Here is a 19,529-nt window from a genome sequence, read left to right as displayed (position 1 = left end):
CTTTCGTTCAGTCTGCCGTTTGACGTTTGTGTGGTGGTTCAACGAAACGCCGCTTGGTGGCGCTTTCATCAGCAAAGGGGTAAAAAAACCAGGGGTGGGAAACTAACAAATTATCATGAAACAGTACATTTGGTAGATTTTTTTTATGATTATCCTTTATGTTGCTACAGTGGAATGGCGTTATACAGTAACCTTTTATCTGGCTGTCCATTTATTCTTGTTGTACATAATGACACTTTTATACGAAGGTGACATCACTTGCAGAGGAGAAGGTTTAAAAAATCAGTTATCAGACCACAATATTATCACGATTTTTTTACTGTAAATTTTGCTTGAAGCGGTAGGTTCTAGCGTGTCAAGTAAAGTTAAGTGAATTTATTTTGGATTGAATTTATAATTGATTTGTAAAATCAGTACAATTCAGTATGAGTGCTCAAATTGTCAAATTTAGAAAACCGCGTATCTCCGAATCCGGGAACCTTTTATCCGACTGTCGCTATATCCGTGTTGTTGTGAAATGACAGTTCAATGCAAAGGTGGCCTTCTTTTCTGAGGAAGCTATTTGAAGTAACCGTTATCAGAACGTGATTGTCATCACTAGCAACACTAAAATTCAAGGTAAATTTTAAACATTTTTATTGAACAAACATGAAGGTCGTAAAAACTGACTTACAAAAAAAACAGAAAATATCTTTCTGACACAAAGCATCGTTTACTTCTTTTACATCGTTTCGGGCAACTGTTTATGATGAGGGCCGGTCTCGTGGTACAGTCGTCAACTCGTATGACTTAAAAACATGCCCGTCATGAGTTCAAGCCCCGAATGGATCGTACCACCATACGTAGGACTGACTTTCCTGCTGTGGAGGAAAATCAATAAGTCGCCGAAAGCCGAGCCCCCACTAGTGGTAAAGGCAAGCCTTGAAATAACGTTTATCAGACAATACTGTTGATCTTGTATGCGTACATCACCACATCATGCAAGAATTGTAAATCCTTCAAAATCTATCATTCATTTGCTGCATTTTCAACTACAGATACTATTCTTTGAAACAAAACTGAAATGGAAGCCCCCCCGATACAATCTGGTAATTAAAATAAATCAACCCTCCAGCGAATTGCAGTCGAACCTAGTAGATGTGAATGCAAAAAATGTGACACCACCAATCAAAGGGATGGAAAGAATTTACTCGACTATTCGCCGCACCGAGCACAAAAAGCAGACCGCCGCCACTACCAAATTCCTCACCAAATGACTGATGGCACTGATGGTAAATTCCAAATGTGCAGTCAATTGTAGAAAATGGGACCCTTCCTGCCATTGCCGCACGTGCACACCGACGACTTCATCACATCGCCATCACCACCAACACCACCACACGGATGCCCACGAGTGCAATGTTTATTAAAATGCTGATAATAATCCGATTTGAAATTTAATTTTCGATAAGCCATAGCAATAGGTATCGCCCGTCCCTTCCCTCCCTGGCCCTTCCGACCACACGGGGTGTGTGCGTACTGGCATCACCCTTGGTGCCTCGCTTGGTAGGAAGCTAGCAAAAAGGGCGAAACAAGTGTATCGACCCGAGACTCATCCCCGGGCCCGAGACTTTCCACTCTTCCAAGGGAATACGATTTACCATTTTAAGCTACACTCTGTGTGCGGCTGCAGCGAAGGACTGAACGAGACAACATTAATAATACACACAAAAAAAACGAAGATAGAAGCTAAAGCTGAGGAGCGTTAATATAAGGTCCTCATCGGGAGGGCAAACAATTCGATGACCGACCGGTTCGGTACCGCCGCGGCCGCCACCGCTGGACGCAACCAAACAAGCAGCTCATGCAGCTGGAACGGTTTCTTGCTGCTGAAGGAAGGAAATCCGTGTTCTTGTGCGCGGCGCAGAGCAACAGTCGGAACGGAACAGCAATTTCGTTGTTTCGAGTAGCGTTTAAGGGGCGTCGATAACGATGGATCATGCACAGCAAGCAGAGCAAAAAGCCAGCGACCAGGAGAACCTACTGCAAGATAATCCACCGAACAACAAGGTTCCACGCGCAATGCTAAAAACGAGGTGGGCAACAACAGTCGCAAAAAGTGGCCAATTAGTAAAAAAGCAAAAACTGATCAGGAGTGGGAAGGGATGATGGGTGTGGCGTGTAATGACAATGGGTGCAGTATTTTTTTCTGGATTTTTCTCTTATACTTTGCGCTAGGAGCTGATCGAACTTTTGTCGATAAAAGTAAATTAAACGGGCTTACTTGAATGCGAACTGCGGCTGTCGAACTCGAGCACATGATAATGGCCCCGTTTTTGGCCCGCGATGGTTACTTATGGAACGAGAGATTACTCATGGAATATAGAATTTAATAGAAAAATCAATTTTTTGAATCGTGCTGTCCTTGAAAGGACTAGGGCTAGCACAATTTAAGTATTTTGCTATTGGAAAATTTCAATCAACACGTATTCCAATCAACGATAAAATTCCAATTATGTTTTCTGAAGGCGTCCGTTTTTACAATGCCGAACGGTTTCGTCATACAATGCCGAACGGTTTCCAATTAGATTAGCTAGATCAGCCTCTCTCAAACAATTACCGTGTTTTAGCGTGTATAACAACCCTCCGAACAATTTTTTTTAACTTTTAATGTTACAAAAATCAAAATAATCTTAACTTTTTGAAAACTACCAATTTGATTGAGATTAAGATCAGCAGAGGGGGCCATCAGGTTTACTTTCGTATTTACTGTTTGTATTTACCGAGCAAATTTAGTTTCCGAGTTTTTGAGGCTTAAATGGTTCCTTTTTATGAATTTGAATGACTTATTTCAAGAGCCGATGTGATCATTTATTTCCTCAGTTTCAAACTTCTTTAGTTCTCTTATGCAATTCCATGGCCTTTTTCAGTGTTATCTTTGTGGCTGGTGTGTATCCTGGTATATAATCGAAATAAGGGATGTATAATAACGTCTCAGGAATAAAAGAAACATTACTACCCGTGTATAATGACCCCCTTAGTCTGATTTTGGTCATTCTGAACCTAAAAAGGGGTCGTTATACAAGTCAAAATACGCTAAGATCATGATGTTTATTACAGAAAATTGGAATTTGAACAATCAATTGAATAAAGTAAATCAAAACTAGACTTACGAGAACTTCCGCTTTCAGGTAGTGAAACAGAACTTTGTCTTACAACTACGACACTGTTTGTGTTCAACATTTAGATCGGTTACAAAGCTCGAATTGACCGAATTACCGCACGGCGGCGTTGCCGGGTTCCTTCTTGGTTCAGATTATTATCAGTCAGTAGGTGCAGAGAAGAAGAAAAACAACCCGAAAGAGAGCTAAAATTACAAGCAACCAAATCCAGAGCTTACCTGTTGATCTTTGTAATTTTATACTTTACGTGCTGAGAAGCCTTTTTGCCCAATTTTAGCACCCTTACTGAACGATGCACGTAGCCCGTTTTACTTTGAAATCGTTTTCTGAAGGGCTGCTTGCCCTCTTAAGCTGTTTGCTAGTTTGCTGTGATCTTATTGCATTTTAAGGTCCCTTATTTGCTCCTATTGTTGATTGCCAGCGTTTATTTTAGATTTCCTAACGTAAACGGTTCATCAAAAGCATTTCAAGATCACTCTTTACACTAACGATACTAATTTAGAAACTGCACAGAACCATAACAAATTTGTTTGAATTCCGCTCCATTGAAAATTATATTATATGACTCATGTTGCACACAGAATATATTAGGCACAGTATCATATTAAGTAAAGAAATCAATCCAATGACATGGTTCATCGTTGGCTCAAATCTCGTACAGAAGCATCAGACTCTCTTTTGGTACACTAATCACCCTTCATTGGCTAAGGCACAGGCCGTGGTCTACTACCATATTCTTGTGTGTTGTACAGCAGATCGAAGATATCTTGACTACGTTCGATTTCGCTGAATTCCTTGTAAACTGTATGGTTGTAAAACACTCTCTCTCTCTCTCCCCTAATTTATTATTTGGCTTTTAAGCGCAACCTATAATGTGGGGAATTTTAATTCTTCAACTGCTCGCAGGAATTCAGCGCTCGTGTCCGTATTCTTGGAACTGAAAATTACTTCCCCAATTGCATGAAATCGGATTCCAACTGAAACTCTCCCAGCCCAACATATCTTCGGTCTAACTGAACACTGGCAAACAAAAAAATCTACCACTGTCAAAGTTGTGATCAAAGTTGGAGCAAGTCCACTGCTGCAGTACATTCGGATCGGCCTTGACCGCCCGATGGGCGAGTGAGTCCATTTCCCGGAAAAGCTACTTACCATTAAATAAGAGTCAAAACCACCCAGCAACCCGCAGCAGCAGCTTAGTGCCCAACAGACCGATAAAAACAATGCACAACCCAGCGCTACCGAGGCCCAAGCTCTGGAACATTCTGTGCGGATCCTTCCAGCTGCGGTTCCAGTGAAGAGCGCCGAGGTCGCAAGAACAACAGTAGACAACAGCAACAAACAAACCCCCACGCCATAACATCCGCACACTGCTAGAAACATTCGCAAGAAAAAGTACCATTTCGCGTTTTTACGCAAACACTTCTACTACTACTCAGCGGGCGGAAGGCGCAAAATCCCCCCCGCAAAGCCCATCAAACGCAAGCGGCATCCATCCACATTTGCCAAAGCGGCCGTTTTTCCACGGAATTTTCCCGCGAGCGGAGTGTGCAGTAGCAGTAGTAAGCACCCAGGCCCCCGGCGCACATTTGTATTGCATATTTCTACGCTAAAATTTGGGTAGCTGTAATTTGGCGCGAGAGTGTCTTGCCTTTGCCGGTGTTACGATTGCAGGACATTAATCACACACCCCCCGAGGGGGGGGGGGTCTGGGCTGTTGCTGTGTGTGTGTATATGTTCTCCCCTTTCGTTACGTTTTGTGGCTGTGTAATAAACGAACGGGAAAAAAGGGAACGGGACAAACAAAACAACCGTCATTTACGTTGCTAATCATTCCAGTCCGCGTTGAAGAAAGTGTCTCTGTCGCGAAGCAAGCAATAGGAAGGGGAGAGGGTGTGTGCGGTTGCGTTCGTCGGTGTGGCCATTTTTTAGCCATTCCGAAAGCAAACCGGTGTTGCGTTTAATAACATCGTACCATGGTAATGACTTACTAAGACATGAAGTTAAATGGAAGGTAATAAAAGCTTTCTTCTTATAGGGACTATGTTTTTGGGCCCAGAAAAAGCCCAGCAGCTCTTAACAACGATGCTAGCATTGAACTAGAGACTTGTAGTCGTGATTTTGCCGATATAATAATGAACGGATCGCTCTGATCGGGAATCGTGACTCATCTGGCCTTGTAAAAGCCTTGTAAAAAGTGCTGATCGGTATTGTATTTCGTAACACTAGTGCTGATATTCCAGGAAAGAATATCATCATCCCCCACGATAAAGAATAGACAGTTCGAAAACAATTAGCGGTATAATGTAACGAAGCAATAAATATCTCCAATATTCCAATATCCTCACTGACGGCTTCCAACGAACTGGTTCCATTTTGCAAACGGGGGCCGTACAGCTTAAACAGTCACATTTTAATATTCTCGCCTCGCTTCTACCCATGGTCCCCATGGCTCTGCCAACTACTTGGCTGGGTCCCATTTGCGAGTGCCAGTGGCGCTGTGCCTCGGCTGTGCCAAATCCCTTTCCCGAACGATCCATCATGGGCCCCGGTTAAGCATCGCGATATGCTTCAGCGCAGTAGACGGTCCCTCACCGTACCGGGGCGCGACCGATATCTCTGGCAAAGGGGCAACCGGCAACCCTGTATCAGTCCCGGTGCAGCCCTAAATTGGACAACCATTCTAATCGGTGGAAAAACACTCGCACACACACACACAAGAGTCCTGTTTGTCCTATTTGTTCGTTCGGAAACGAGGGAAAGCTGGACGAAAGCGTAGAAGAAGATGAAGAAAAGTGTACCCAAACAGAACAGCCGAACAGAAGTGTTCACAGCAGAAGAAAAAGGGGGAAAAATGCCACCGAAGCAACGTTCTGGCAGCGCTTTCCAGCTTTCATCCCCTCTCCTCAGCGTGTTCCATCCATCTCCACCTGCAATCCTGCACTGTGGTGTGTGCGCTTTTTTCCCGGGCGGTAGTTCTACGAACACACCGAAAGCTCACCGCCGCGCGACGATTGCCCAAAAGCTCGATTGAGAGAGAAAGAGATGTCAAGCAGCTCACGCAAAAGGATGCTGCCACACGCACACAAACAGATACACACACATTGCAACCGTACAGTGCCGCTGCCTGCAGTGGTGTTCGTGCCATCGCGGCGATGCTTCGCACGCTGAAAAGCTCCGACACCGGATGAAGCTGCCAGCTGTGTGCAGCTGCCTGGCTACTACGATACGGCACCGCCACACGCACCACGCACATAGTACACCATAGCCGGGAGACCACCCACCACCAGCAAGCACCAGCACCGAATGGCGGCCCGTCCCGAAACCGTGAAAGTGAAAGCCGGAGCGAGAGAGCAGCAGCATCCCGCGCGCGGCGCGCGAACGACGGCGACAGCGAGCCGAGAGAATCCGATTCGGGATACGACGAGCCCCCGAGAAATCGATCGGCGCGCGGCCGACGAAGTCGCCCTCGAAAACCCGAACGGGCACACCAAAACCAAAACGCCGGGCACTCTCTGTGGGTGCAAAATGGGGTTTTGTGCGAGCGACAGCCATCGACCGAGTGCAGTGCGTAGGCGGTTGTCGTAGACGTAACCCACCACGTGCTACGGGGTCTGTCTGCACGCGCACGGGTAAACTACTACTCACTTGCTGCCACTGTTGCTGCTGCACGGTTTGGCAGCTGGTTCTTTACTACTACTATACAGTCACACACACACACACACACACACATACTCCTTCTCTCACACACAAACACACACAGTGTTATTCGTACGTGTCGCGCCTCCTGGTCCATCTCTGACGGGCGCGCTGTGTGAAAAGAAGGCGCATTCGAACAATCGCAGTTTGCTTTGGATTGCTGGATTGTCGGTGCAGGGTTGTGTAAGTTGGCGACAACTTCTGGACAGCATTTTTTATGAGAGGCCGTGTGAGTGTATGTGTCTGTTTGTGAGAATGTGAATATTAAGCATTGAAGGAGTGACGGAAGTGATACGCTTTGAAGACATCTTCTCCGTTTTTTTGTTTATAAAGCACGGTGAAATGAAGGACTGTTTTGTGAAGTGAAGTGAACTTTGTTTTTAAACCCTGTGATATAATAACTATAATATTTCTTAGTGCTTGCATTTTTGTGTCCAAAAGCTAGTCAAAAACATACTCCCAAACTTCCAACCAATGAACTGCCTTTCGGTCCACCAGCCAATCCCGCAAGTTGCTGCTGCTGCTGCTCGAGCAGCTTAGCATCCTGCCAGAGTGACAGTGACCTTCTGGCTGCTTCCTGGACCTTCGCTGGTAGTTGCGTGGCGCTTCCCGGGGGCGCTTCGGCTGCTGCTGCTACTGCGTGCTGTGCTGACTGTTTGCCCGGGGCAGCACGTGCAAGCGCTCGCGTCCTTCAAACTGATCGGATGCAAAGTGCATCGCGAGCTGGCTGCAGCAGTGAGTGTGCGTGTGTGTGTGTGGGCCAGTGTATGCAACGCATGCCAGGCGGCCAACAACTTTGCTGCATCAGTGCGGGCAGCGATCACACAAAAATAGTCTATTTGAAGTGGACAATTTCGGGTCCATTTCACTGGAATTCGATTCGTTTCGTGCTGGGAGCAACACATTCGATACCCTATTTTTAACAGCAACTTTAGGGTCGCCAGTCTCCTCAATGAAGCATGGTTATTGATTTATTTTTTATTTTTTGGTTTTGCTTCTCTCTTGCTACATCACACGCTTCGGCAGCTTCCATGGCAATAGCCTCTTGGCCGCTTGACTGCGTTTGTTTGTCCACCTGACAACGCTTCCCGTCAGCGGCATAAAAAAGGGTCTTTCGCTTCCGGCAGAGTGGGAACGACGGCAAGCGCTTACTGGCAAAGGACAGGACAGGACAAAACAAATCGATAACAATCCATTCAGAACCCCGCCAGGTGCCAGGCTATGGCTACGGGAAAAGTATCGCTTCCATCGGAGTTACATGCCAACAGCGTGCATCATCGCTCGTGTGGCCGTGGTACGGAAACTCAATGGATTTTTGAGACTGAAATAAGCGGATGAAAAGAACACAAAATAGTGTAAAAAGAGAAGGATTCTTCTATATGGTGCAAGTAAATCAGGGCACGAAAGAAGGAACAATTTTCACAGTTTCCATATATGTGTGTGTGTCTTACGCGATGAACACGAGTGTGAATAACAGCTCCATCGGCACCAGTATAAAGTGACAGCTTTAACTTTAAAATATTAATACGTTTCTTCTCAACCATTTTGCAGTTTTTAGTGCACTGATTTTTTTGTATCTCGCACAACACCATCACAACAGCCAGCCGCTCGCCGTGTCGTCATCGCCCAGTGTTTTGTTGCGCACAGCGTGTATCTTTAAAGTGTTTTAGCAAACAGGGGGCAACAACAAGGGAGTGCTGTCTCAGAAAACAAAAAGCCCTCAAACGGTGAACAACTCCCCTTTTTTTGTTTTCTTGCTACAGACACACACACACATACACAATTACATCCCTCAAACAAAAGGCAACAACGTTAAGTTCAGCAATTGAGTGCAGCAAATAATAATAAAAAAAAAATCCCAGGTGCCCCACTAGTCGGTTGTGAAAGCGTGACCAATACCCTAACGTAATCTCTCCCACCCCTTCTATCCACCGTGTCATCCCTTTCCTTTCATTTTGTGTCGGTGCGTGCTTGCCTTGAGGGCGAAAGTGTCGAAGGGTTTTTTTTTCTTTTCTTTTTTATACGTGTGCCCATCGTGAGTGAGTGAATTGCCGTGATACACAAACACAAACACACACACGTACACACATAAGCATCAGTGTGGCAAAAGGTGGGAAAATCGCACAATTTACGCTTGCGGTGCGCTAAAGTGTCTCCCGCCGAGTGCGTGCTTGTGTGGTGTGTGGCTAGGGTAGGGTGTGAGGCAATGCCACGCAAGGTGCGGCATAGTTTCGACGGGAAAACCACAACAACTAGTCTCCAAAGCAGCAGCAGCAGCAGCAACAACGACAATAACAACAGCACTACTTTTGCAAGGACACCGGCGAAACGAAACGGTGAAGCATAATGAGCTTTCGCTGGAAGTGAGTCGAGTTGTTTCTTTTTTTTTATTCACCACGCACTAAAGTTCAGTCGCCCGATTGCTACGGCAACATTGGAAGCAGTGGGTTGGCTTCGTTTGCTGTTATAAGGACAGAGAGCGGCAGCAGCAAAGGAAGGAAAAGGTAAGTGTCACCTTGTACCGTACCGTGCAGCGTCATGGAACAAATGATTAACCGGATAACAAACCGCGTCAGCAACAACATCGGAGAGACAGAGAGAGTGTGTGTGTGTGTGTGTGTGTGCGAATGAGTGAGAGATAAATAGAAGAAACGTAAAGGCATAGTCATCCAATATAACAACAAGCAAGCGCAAGCGAAACCGGAAGGAGGTGGAATACAGCCGCTTTTGGGTCCGGGCGCACATTATGTAATGCTGCTGCTGCACAAAAGGCTTTCACAGGGACAGGCTTGTTTTTTTTTCTACCCTTGTTCAGACGGTAGATGCTTCGTTTGGGCTTTGTTCGGTGGGGTTTGAACAGTTTGGTGTGAAAACATTGGACCGGAATTACGTTTGGAGCCGAGGATTGGCTGATGAATCGCTCATGGATTTTTAAAGCGTGTAAAGAATCTTATGAAAATGAAGCTGCAAGAGTAATTGAGGGTGAAAAGAAGTGTTTTCATTTTCACTTTCTCAGCATTATTAATCTTAAGCATCTTTTGTATATATCTTTTAAATCAATCCTTGTTGTTATTGTCATTTTGTGCCTCATTTTGTTGAGCAAAGGCCTGCCAAGGAGTACACTTGTAAATGAGCTGTTCAATCAATAGACACGTTAACGTTACAGAACTTTAACAAACCCATCACCAAGCGATATACATTTTCTATAATAATACAAACAGGAAAATATAACATTGATCCGAGATCAAGGATAGCTTCCACAGTGACTATGATACAGCAAAAACTTCATACAATATGGTGGAAAAGTTTCCCTATTCACTTCATGTTTATAGACTACAACAGATCGAAGAGAGCAAATGTTCGACAAGCTTGATACAGCATTCGAAAATGAAGAGCAATTGGGTTTGTCTTCTTTGAATGAGCTTTTTCGTGCTTAATCAATACCTGAACGTAGTTACTATTATGCTTGTATTCCACAATTTAATTGTATTCTGTGTTTTCATTTTACCAAAAAACATGCAACACACTTGCCTTGTCCGCTGCCAATTGCTGCCAACATGCTTGAAACACACACACACAAACTCAATTCCGCCCTCCTGAAATGGTTTCCAATTTAATGTAGCATTTTATAATACCATTCCAGCTGAACGGAACTAGCGGGAAGCTTTCTATCCGCCTCTACCATCCCTTCCAAGGTAGCACACATTCTCTTTGGATACCTTTTTCAATGTGGTATGCATTCTTCTAGCTCGTGTGTCGGTAAAAATGGTAACCAACATACCTAGCCGCATAGACTAGCCAGAAGAGTATGTGCATTTTCGGTAAAAAACCGAGCCTTGCCAAAGCATCCATGAGGTTCGCTGTACGTGTGCCTTTCTGTGTGCTATGCTTCGCCTGGCAATAAGAGAATGTACGAGAATGCACCCACTACTAGCCTTTTCCCCTTTGCCTTGGGTTCGATTTTGGGGAAAATAATTTTCCACAATATCTGGGCGGCATCCAGAAGCGTAATATAACAGCAAAAAAAACGAAACGAGCTCATACAACCAAACAAATAGTATTGTCGATACGCTCTGTGCTTGACTGCCATTTCTCCGGTGCTGTTTTGGTAGAGAGTTGCATCAAGGGGCTGTTGTGATGCCGAGTTAAGCTAGAAATGGAATTACGGAATTCGTGCAATCCGTGCGTCCGGGGGAAAGCAAACTGTGCTTTATGCAGCAGCGTTTTGCCATGAAATTACACCAATTTTCCCACAATTGAAGCGAACCCTATTAACTGAAAAATGATAGCAGTGTGTGCCGGAAGCTTGATCCGCAATTGATTCGCTGTACCTATATGGATGCGGTTCTGTACGGGCAGGGTCATTCCGTTTTCCGCTGGATGTATTCCACAGAAAGGTTTACTAGTTAAATGCTGTTGTTTTTTTTTCTACCAATTTAGCTATAACTTGTCTTAAATATGTGCACTTATAGGATTTAAGCCGCTTAGCAACATACATCACAAAAGCGATGCTTTTTCAACACATCATTACCATCGCTCACCTGTGGCCGAACACTTTTATTCGCCTATTTTTGGTGGTTTCAGCTCCTTGTGCGGACCTTCTTTAGACAAAATTTATTTGATCAACGAAACACACATCACATCAACCAGCGGCGCCGGTTTGTTATCGTCCTAACCACAAACGTGCGAGAGTGCCGTTTTGCTTCGTCTGCCTCATTTGAACTAATATTTTAAGACGCTCCTAACGCTGACTAACAACTCTTCCCCGTGAGCCGGATAACAAAACGCTATGAATAGAACACGTTTGATCATTTGGCTAAAGCTTTTCGCCCCTCTCGACCCCATTTCCCCTTTGCGAGCCAGGTCCTCAGGTTTGCCAGAAAAGACATTTCATTTCGGCAACAAGCCTTCATCTAGTGGGGGGAGAGTAAAAAACACATCCAAGACGATATCGTCGCAACATCGTTCGGCTCTCTGCTAGCAAACTACTCTAGAGTACGACAAATAGAGCGAGAGTGAGAGATAGAGAGAGACGCAAATAAAGAGAGAAATAGCAACTGGAACCCTAACAAAATTGCTAAGAAAATATGGCCTCGGTTACGTTAGATACCGTTGGTTCCTTACAAGCATGACCTTCGCTAGCCCAATAACCCTAACCTTCAGCCGGGCGCCCGAAAGCCCGAGCAGTCCAGCCACAAACGGAGCGAAAACGCATCGATAGGAGACGACGCCGTGCAGGCAACGCCAAAACCCATCATGGCCGGTACCGTTTATGCCATATCGCTGACGAAAAACTGGGAGAGCAGGCAGAGCAAAAGAGCGAGAGAGAGAGAGCGAGAAAAAGGCACCCGAACCACCCGAAAATTGGGGTGCCTTTGAACCTAGGGCTAAAAATAGACACCGTGTTTCTTCCCTTTTCTTCGTCGCAAAAAAAGAAAACAACGACCGGGCGTCTCCATCCGCGCCATAACAGCCACCAGGCGTCTCCATCTCCAATTTGCGGTGGCACACGATGGCGTAGAAAGGAACCGTCCAGCAATCAGAAAAGAATGGAAAGGCAGGAATGCGCAAAGTGCGTAAAAGTTTTTGGCCGAAACCCCGAGAAAACGGTACGGTCAAATTGGGGAAAAATCAATGCGAGCAAATGGTTTATGCTTAGCCACTGGGGGAAGCGAAAAGTCTTATTCCCTGGAGCATACCTTTTATTATTTCGCATCCTGCCTCCGGTTAGGCAACGAAAGGAGAAGAAGTGTCTCGTTAGCAGGTAAAGGTACAGCTTAGTGTCTACTTTGTTCGCTTCGGTGTGTTTGATGGTTTTCTCGGCTTGTACTCGGTGGATTCCATTTACATTTAGCTGAAATTTCATTCAATCAGAACCTATGTTAACTGAATAGTTGCGATATATTTATCCAAATATCTAAAACTATAATAAATATAATAAAAAATCATACTATCGACGTTCAAGTATGTGCTGGAGAGTCGTCGTTAAGTATCTTGAATTGCAAAGATTAAACAATTGGAATTGCTTTAGAAATACACAAACAAAATAATTTCATTCGCTTCACAATCCAGTGAAGGTTAATATGAACGCGATTTACTCCATTTTCATTGAAGAACACGATAGCGATGCTTAATAAGCACCGTTTACCAAAATTATTGTAACTCCATAGGAGCTTCTTTAGCCAAACACGGAGCTTTTCGGAGAGACATTGAGTACAAGTTGACGGAAAGAGAGACACAAAAAAGAACATTAAATACATATGACAGAGCACAAGCAAATGTGAATTCGACCGGAAAACCCCAAAACACCAACCAACCTCTCTGACGTTTACAGGATACACTTTCACCCACGACACGACAAGACTGTTGAAGCCTCTTGCCCATCCCCGACAAAGCTCAACAGCTCAACAATTTCCCACCCGGTCAGCTGGTCCGGCACTGGTGCCTCTCGACCGCTTGTATCACCCGGTGCTTCATGCCACCGAGTAACAGCCCCTAAGTGGCTCAATAGCGTCTCTCTCTCTGTGGCGCCCCATACCGCAATGGCAATGTTTGCTAACCTACGCACCTTTGATGTAGTACCGTTGCTGCTGTCGTGCGAACGATCCGCAGCATTCAGGCCGGCATTAGTAACGTGAAAACGCTGCTGCTGGAGAGGAGAAGTGAACGTTTGTTTTTCTTTTATGATTATTGCGTTCCAGCCGTTCCCGTTTGCATGTCCCGTTTGCAAGCGTACCGTAGCGCTTGCTGCTCCTTGCTGCTTGCTTTGCAATTTAAAACATTTGCGACGATACTTTCCTCCTCTCTCTTCCTTGTTTTTCCTTGGTACCTCTCTCTCTCTCTCTCTCTCTCTCTCTCTTGCTCTCTCTGGTGAACCGTGAAGGTGAAAAATTTCCCAAAAATTCGAAACAGAAAAACTCGCGATCCGAGGCACCAGATCGTGGTTAAACTTTTACCCAAAATGCCCATTTCATCCGCCCGACCGAACGAACGCTCGGGTGCGCGTTCCTTTCCAACCAGCATGAAAAACATTAACCGAAAGAAGAGAAGATAAAAAAAAAATATCACAAGCAACCACTCGGTGAAGAAACAAACTCCATCCCGACCCCATATACATGAGCGTTCTCTGTTCGGGTTCGGGTCCGTTGTCTGCCTTTTGCTTGCGCGAAAGCAAATAACGAGCTGGAAACATATTTCACCGACCACACATTGCTCGCCGTGCGTGCAATGGGAAGCAGAACTGATAGCAGTTGAACAAAAAAGCACACACACACACACTCGCTAACACTCGCACATTCTCGTGTTCCCCGTCGTGTCCCTTTTCCCCAGTGTGCAGTGGTGCTGTAATTTGATGGGAATAAATTGATTTCGTGTCAATCGAATCAGACGCCGGTGGTTCGTGCGTGTATGTGTGTATGCCTGGGCTTGTGAATTGGGTACATTGTAGCACAGATAAATTGGTTGATTATTTACTGCGGGCATCGCTTCCGCTGGTTGTGTTGGGCTGTAGCGATAAACCCCGTACGCGATGCCTTATCGGTGGGGAAAAGCCACAATCTAGCATGCCGGCAAAGAATGCTGCCCGCGCGATGCCAGTGCCACCAAGCAGCTAAAACGAACCGATATTGTGTTCTCAGCTTGATGACATTACTTCGATCAGCACTCCGGCATCAAGGTTGGCTCGCCTTGTAGCAAATGCTATTGCTAGAGAATCTTGTTACGTGGACTTATTCTGTTGGTATCGTGTAAGATCGATCGAAAAATTAAAATGTTTTTTCCACACTTGTGCAAGGATTTTTACAAAACCTTAAGCATTTTTGGGTATTTTGTGAGGTTCAATAAATTATAGCAAATTATGTGTTTATGCTACAGTAATTGTAGAATAAAATAAAAAATGAAAACAACAAATTACATTACTTATTACAATTACTCATACATCATCAGGTTAATTACAATTACTCATACTTATAAAACTAATCGTCTGTGCTGCACAAATCACTATCAGTAAACTGTTTTTCTGATTTTCAAGGATTAGTCAGGGTTTAATAATTTCATTCAAATGTGTCCAATTCCTCCGAGCACAATGCTCAATCAACATACTTTGTTACATTGCTTCTAATAAAAAAAAAAGTTTTCGTGCTTTATATTTTGAAAATGTAACAAAGTAGAAACAAGCAGAGCAACGATAAAATGAAACTATGAAAAGACCATGAACAAAATTAAATAATACACAACGTTTATAAACACATACTTAATGCTCGACAATGCAGGCTTGCTTCTTTCCTGCCCCATGCACAATGCACTTAGCTTTACAATCTCTTCCGATTTTTCCCTCATGCAGGAACAAGCACACACATCAATCATATTTACTTTTCCACCTCACTCAAGCCAAAGACACTCGAATGACAAACCTTCGTGCGGGGATTTTTTTATTGTTGTTGCTGCTACTGCTCCATACAGCATGCCGTAAGACAGCATCTTTTCTTGGAATTGAGCATACTAACACTCACACGTGTTCCCACTCACAGGAAGCGAATACAAAGCTGAAGGCGACTAGATACTGCAGTCGTAGACGCTTGCCGGCACTGACCTTGATATGGGTCAGCAACCCTCCACTTGCTGTGTTGTTTTATGATGACGACGACGACGACGACGACGACGACGATGATGATGATGATGTGCTTGCGTTTTGTTTGTATTTTCGCTGAGAGTAATTATTTAGCCCCGTTGACCGGCTAAGGCGTGGTGGTCGGCGTTGATGAGCTTTCGATGGAGGCGCATGGTGCTTTATGGAAACGCATGGTCCCATTTTTGTCCTTGCTTTTTTAAGCCGTTCGTAGCGGGAAGTGCCAAACTTAATCAGCTAGCTTTTACGTGACAGCAGCCAGAGTAATGAATTTGAATTCCCGCCCATTAAACAGTTCCACAGACGAGGGCATGCATCAATTATATGAAACGTGGCTGTATTCTCACCACTGAGCTTGATTTATTCCTCTTCAATAGCGTTCAATAGTGTTACACAGAAGGACCGTGGCACAGAAAACCCTCACCCTTACATGCATGTAGTGGTTTTGCGAGCCACAGCGAAAGCCGTCACCGATGGTAACCTTTTGCACGAGGCACCGTGTTCGCTAATGAGAAACTTTTCCAGTGTCTGAGCACTGGCAGGGAAAAGCACACACGCACACATGCATCTCGTGTGTGCATGGATGAAAAATTGGCAAAGTTTTCGACACTCGAGGCGGCGGGCGATTGCTGCAGTTTAAGCTCCACAGTCAATAACGAGGCCGAATGCAAACGGCAGAGTTTTGCAATTACGAGCAGCGTCCATATTGGTCCTAGAGCACGGTTAGTATTGGGCGGCTCTCGTTGCTTCAATGGTGAAGACATATGCATACGAGCTTATGCCAACACCTTCAACTCTACGAGCTTTCTCTGTGGCGGGCATGTATGTGAGCGTGTAAACTTTCGACTTCGATAACGATGATTAGTGATTTATTGCGTTTGCAGGCTCTTTTGTAGCATGCGAACAAGTTGGATGGTAAAATGGCTGTTTATAAAAGCGTTCCACTCGAACACGTACAAAGCGATATAAAATCAGTTATTAAATATTTGAAATTAGTTATTTTTCATAATCTATACTTGGAGTTTCTCAATACTACTTGTAATTCCCTTCCCAAATAATCCAACCCCTCTAGAGAGCTTTACAATTGGATAGATTAAATTGTGATCATATTGGATCAGTGATCTATTAAAAATTACTCAAATTCGCCGTTTTTTTTTTTGTTTGCAACCTCAATAAGATCGTTTCAATCGTTCCTCCCCACCACAAGACGCCCACTGTACAGCGCACATCAGTGGTACCAAACAACGTGGAATCTCAAAATTGCCACCGGAGTTTGCCTCTCGGGCATGGTGTAAGGATGTCGTCGTCGTCCTCACACGACATGCATATTGAATTTCGATACGTGCAGGATTACATTTTTGCCATCATTAGCATACAGCACCGCATACAGCTAGGGAGAGCTCGGATGTGTCGTTGCGGGTTGTGTGACACCCGAAACGACACACGCTGGCGCTTCATGCTCGCCAAACGCTGGGTGGACCGACAAAGACAAAGACACACTTTGAGGCTAAGAAAAAGGGGTTAAGGAGGTCATCGCGCACTAGAGACGACGACGCGCGCTGTCTTTTGCGCTTGGGCACGAATCTCCCGCTCCGCCGGGCACACTTGTGCTTGTAGTAAAATGGCGAACCTGTTCGCCTGCCTGTGATCAGCTTCTGTCGGATCGATCTTGTTCAGCAGATAGCACTGCAACGCAGCTGGAGGGCTCTCTTGTTGCCTTGCTTTCAATTTGCTTCCTTTCACCCACATGGGTATTCACACCCAGCGAAGGCGTGTGGTCTCGCTGCTCCCCCGTGCAGTCTATCACACCGCTTCAGCAGCCACTATTAAGTACAGTGGTCCTTTCCCGCTACACACTACATCTACTCCCATTCTTCCCTGCGTTTATCTGGAATCGAACAACGGATTGGAAATCTCCCTTCCGCATGCAAACAAGCGTTGTCTGTACGTAGGAAAAAGAGGGTTAACATAAGGCTCTTTCTCTTATTTGGTTAGTATTTCACCCTCCCCAACTCCCTCCCCCCCCCCCCAACTCTTACATCATAATACCCACTGTCTGTTACTGCTACAGTCGTTCCTTCCACTAGCAAAATCGAACACAAACGAGCAAAGGCTCGGGACGAATGCCGGCGTGTTTCTACTAAACAAAAAACGACGGGAGCGAACACCATGTCATATCCCAAGATTACCACACAACAGCCTCCCGTACAGCCTGCATCGCGCCGGATCTGGCTGGCAGCTAAAGCCGAAATTGATTATTGTGTTCTGGTTCGGCGTTGCACAAGGGCTAATACAAATGATGTCCGTGGAAGGCTTTTTACAATTTCTGTTTTTGTTTTCCTGTCTGCACTCTCGTTCTGAGCTTCCCCCGACAGCTGTCATGTCTCGTTGTGTTAGCAGTGACTCTATTTTCTCCGAAGAGCACTAACGAGTTATCGAGGCTAGCACACGCGCCGAGTTTCTCGTCTATCGGTTACGACATACAGCAGACGATACTCGAACGGATTTAGGTGCAACTTTGTATCCCCACTGAACTGTGGCGGTTAATCAAGTGGGGCACTGCCAAACATGGGTTTAATCTGTAAACGCTCTGTAGTGCTGATAATTAAGATTTGTTGTACCTTCTTTCTTCCATTTTATTTGTACACATTATTTTGGGCCATTTGAACCTGTTTGGAGCAATTCAAAGGGGCTAAAATTAGAGCGCAAGTTATAGAAAATGTTATCACTTGTGGGTTATTTATGTGCTTAATAGATTAAGCATGAATTAACATAACTCTAAAGTTGTTACGTATCATCAGCCAAACCGTAATGATGTACCGTTGATGTCAATCAATTTTTTTTTTAATTGATTTGACTTGCGCAACTGCACAGTGCATGCGCGACAAAAACATCTTCAGAAAAGTGCTAATGAACGTTGCATGGAATTATATATTTCCTCATTCCAAAATCATCCAGTAATCGTAAAATCAATAACAAAATAACAAAATTAATTATCAAATGGTGTCAATCAATATAAACCACCGTACAAATTGATCTATTTTTTCTCGTCTAACCGTATGATAGCAAAGAATAGCTGCAAACAAATGTTTTTACCCGCCTTTACAATATGGTCTACCATTAAACCAATCAAATGCTTCATCAATCTATGCCCGGGAGTGTTTTATTGAATATAGCTTAATTTGCAAAGCTAAACATGCACTACGCTGTGTTGACAAAAGCAAGCAACCACACCAGAATGACCACCGTTACCAACAACTACCAACGGTGTGGCTCGACAAGTGGTTGCTATTGGAACATTGAAACATACTTTCATTAGCCCTATTTAGTTCTACAGTTCACACACAAGGTTATTAAATAATTTTCCATTTAAGCTTAATTAGGTTATTGATGTTTCTTGTTTTTATACACTCGTTACCATCAGTTGCACCAATCATTTGAAAGGTACTGCGCCCGGGCCACTGTACCTGGTATTGTTGGGGCTCAAAGTTCTGCTTGCCCGAATACACAGGGCAAATAAAGTAACTGATATCAAATTCTAAAAATTACAGCCTTACGCTGTATAATCCTCATGGGGTTTCAGGATTCTCTCTTGCCACAACCACGTCCTGTCTGCGTGCTCCTTTGTCCGCTAGCACGATGTTAATTTCCAGCCCAAGGGAAATAGGAAGACTACACTGTCCCGAAATCCTTCCATTACGGGTGCATCGATTTCAATGGGACACCCCAAGTGACATTTGCTCGAAATTGTCTTCCCATATCTGCTCGATTAGTACTCGATACGCCTGAAATTGTGGATTTGTGTCTGATCAAGTGTGTTGAAAGCGCTAAAATTTGGTGAGTTCGTAAATTAGACTTGCTTCTATCAATTGACGATGCCGTCGAGCTCATTTTAGACACATAGCTTAGATTTTTGATGAAAAACAAAAGCTAATTTTGTGTGACGTTATTTTATAAAAAAAATCAATATTATTTAAGTATAAAATGGCTACCTGACCAATTATAACGATAGAAAACATCATTTTCGAGCGAATCTAGAAGAA

The 19,529-nt window shown here is 44.4% G+C and overlaps 1 protein-coding gene across 4 annotated transcripts in view; it reads left to right on the top strand.

The window, feature by feature from the left end:
* Positions 1-6,625: 6,625 nt before the first annotated feature.
* The window catches only part of LOC1277217 (uncharacterized), a 53,323-nt gene continuing 40,419 nt past the window's right edge, over positions 6,626-19,529 (top strand). For 2 of the 4 annotated variants that reach the window (XM_061650988.1, XM_061650982.1), the window contains exons 1-2: positions 6,629-6,793; positions 8,412-9,364. The gene's annotated coding sequence lies outside the window, so the exon portion shown is untranslated. Of the gene's footprint in view, positions 6,794-6,855; positions 7,044-8,411; positions 9,365-19,529 lie in introns of those variants that run through there. The other 2 variants (XM_061650986.1, XM_061650985.1) reach the window with 2 other exon arrangements.

This window comes from Anopheles gambiae, chromosome 2 (genome assembly GCF_943734735.2).
Source record: "Anopheles gambiae chromosome 2, idAnoGambNW_F1_1, whole genome shotgun sequence".
Taxonomy (NCBI): domain Eukaryota; kingdom Metazoa; phylum Arthropoda; class Insecta; order Diptera; family Culicidae; genus Anopheles; species Anopheles gambiae.
The sequence above is the reverse complement of the archived record's forward strand: the minus strand, read 5'-3'. Positions and strand labels throughout refer to the sequence as shown.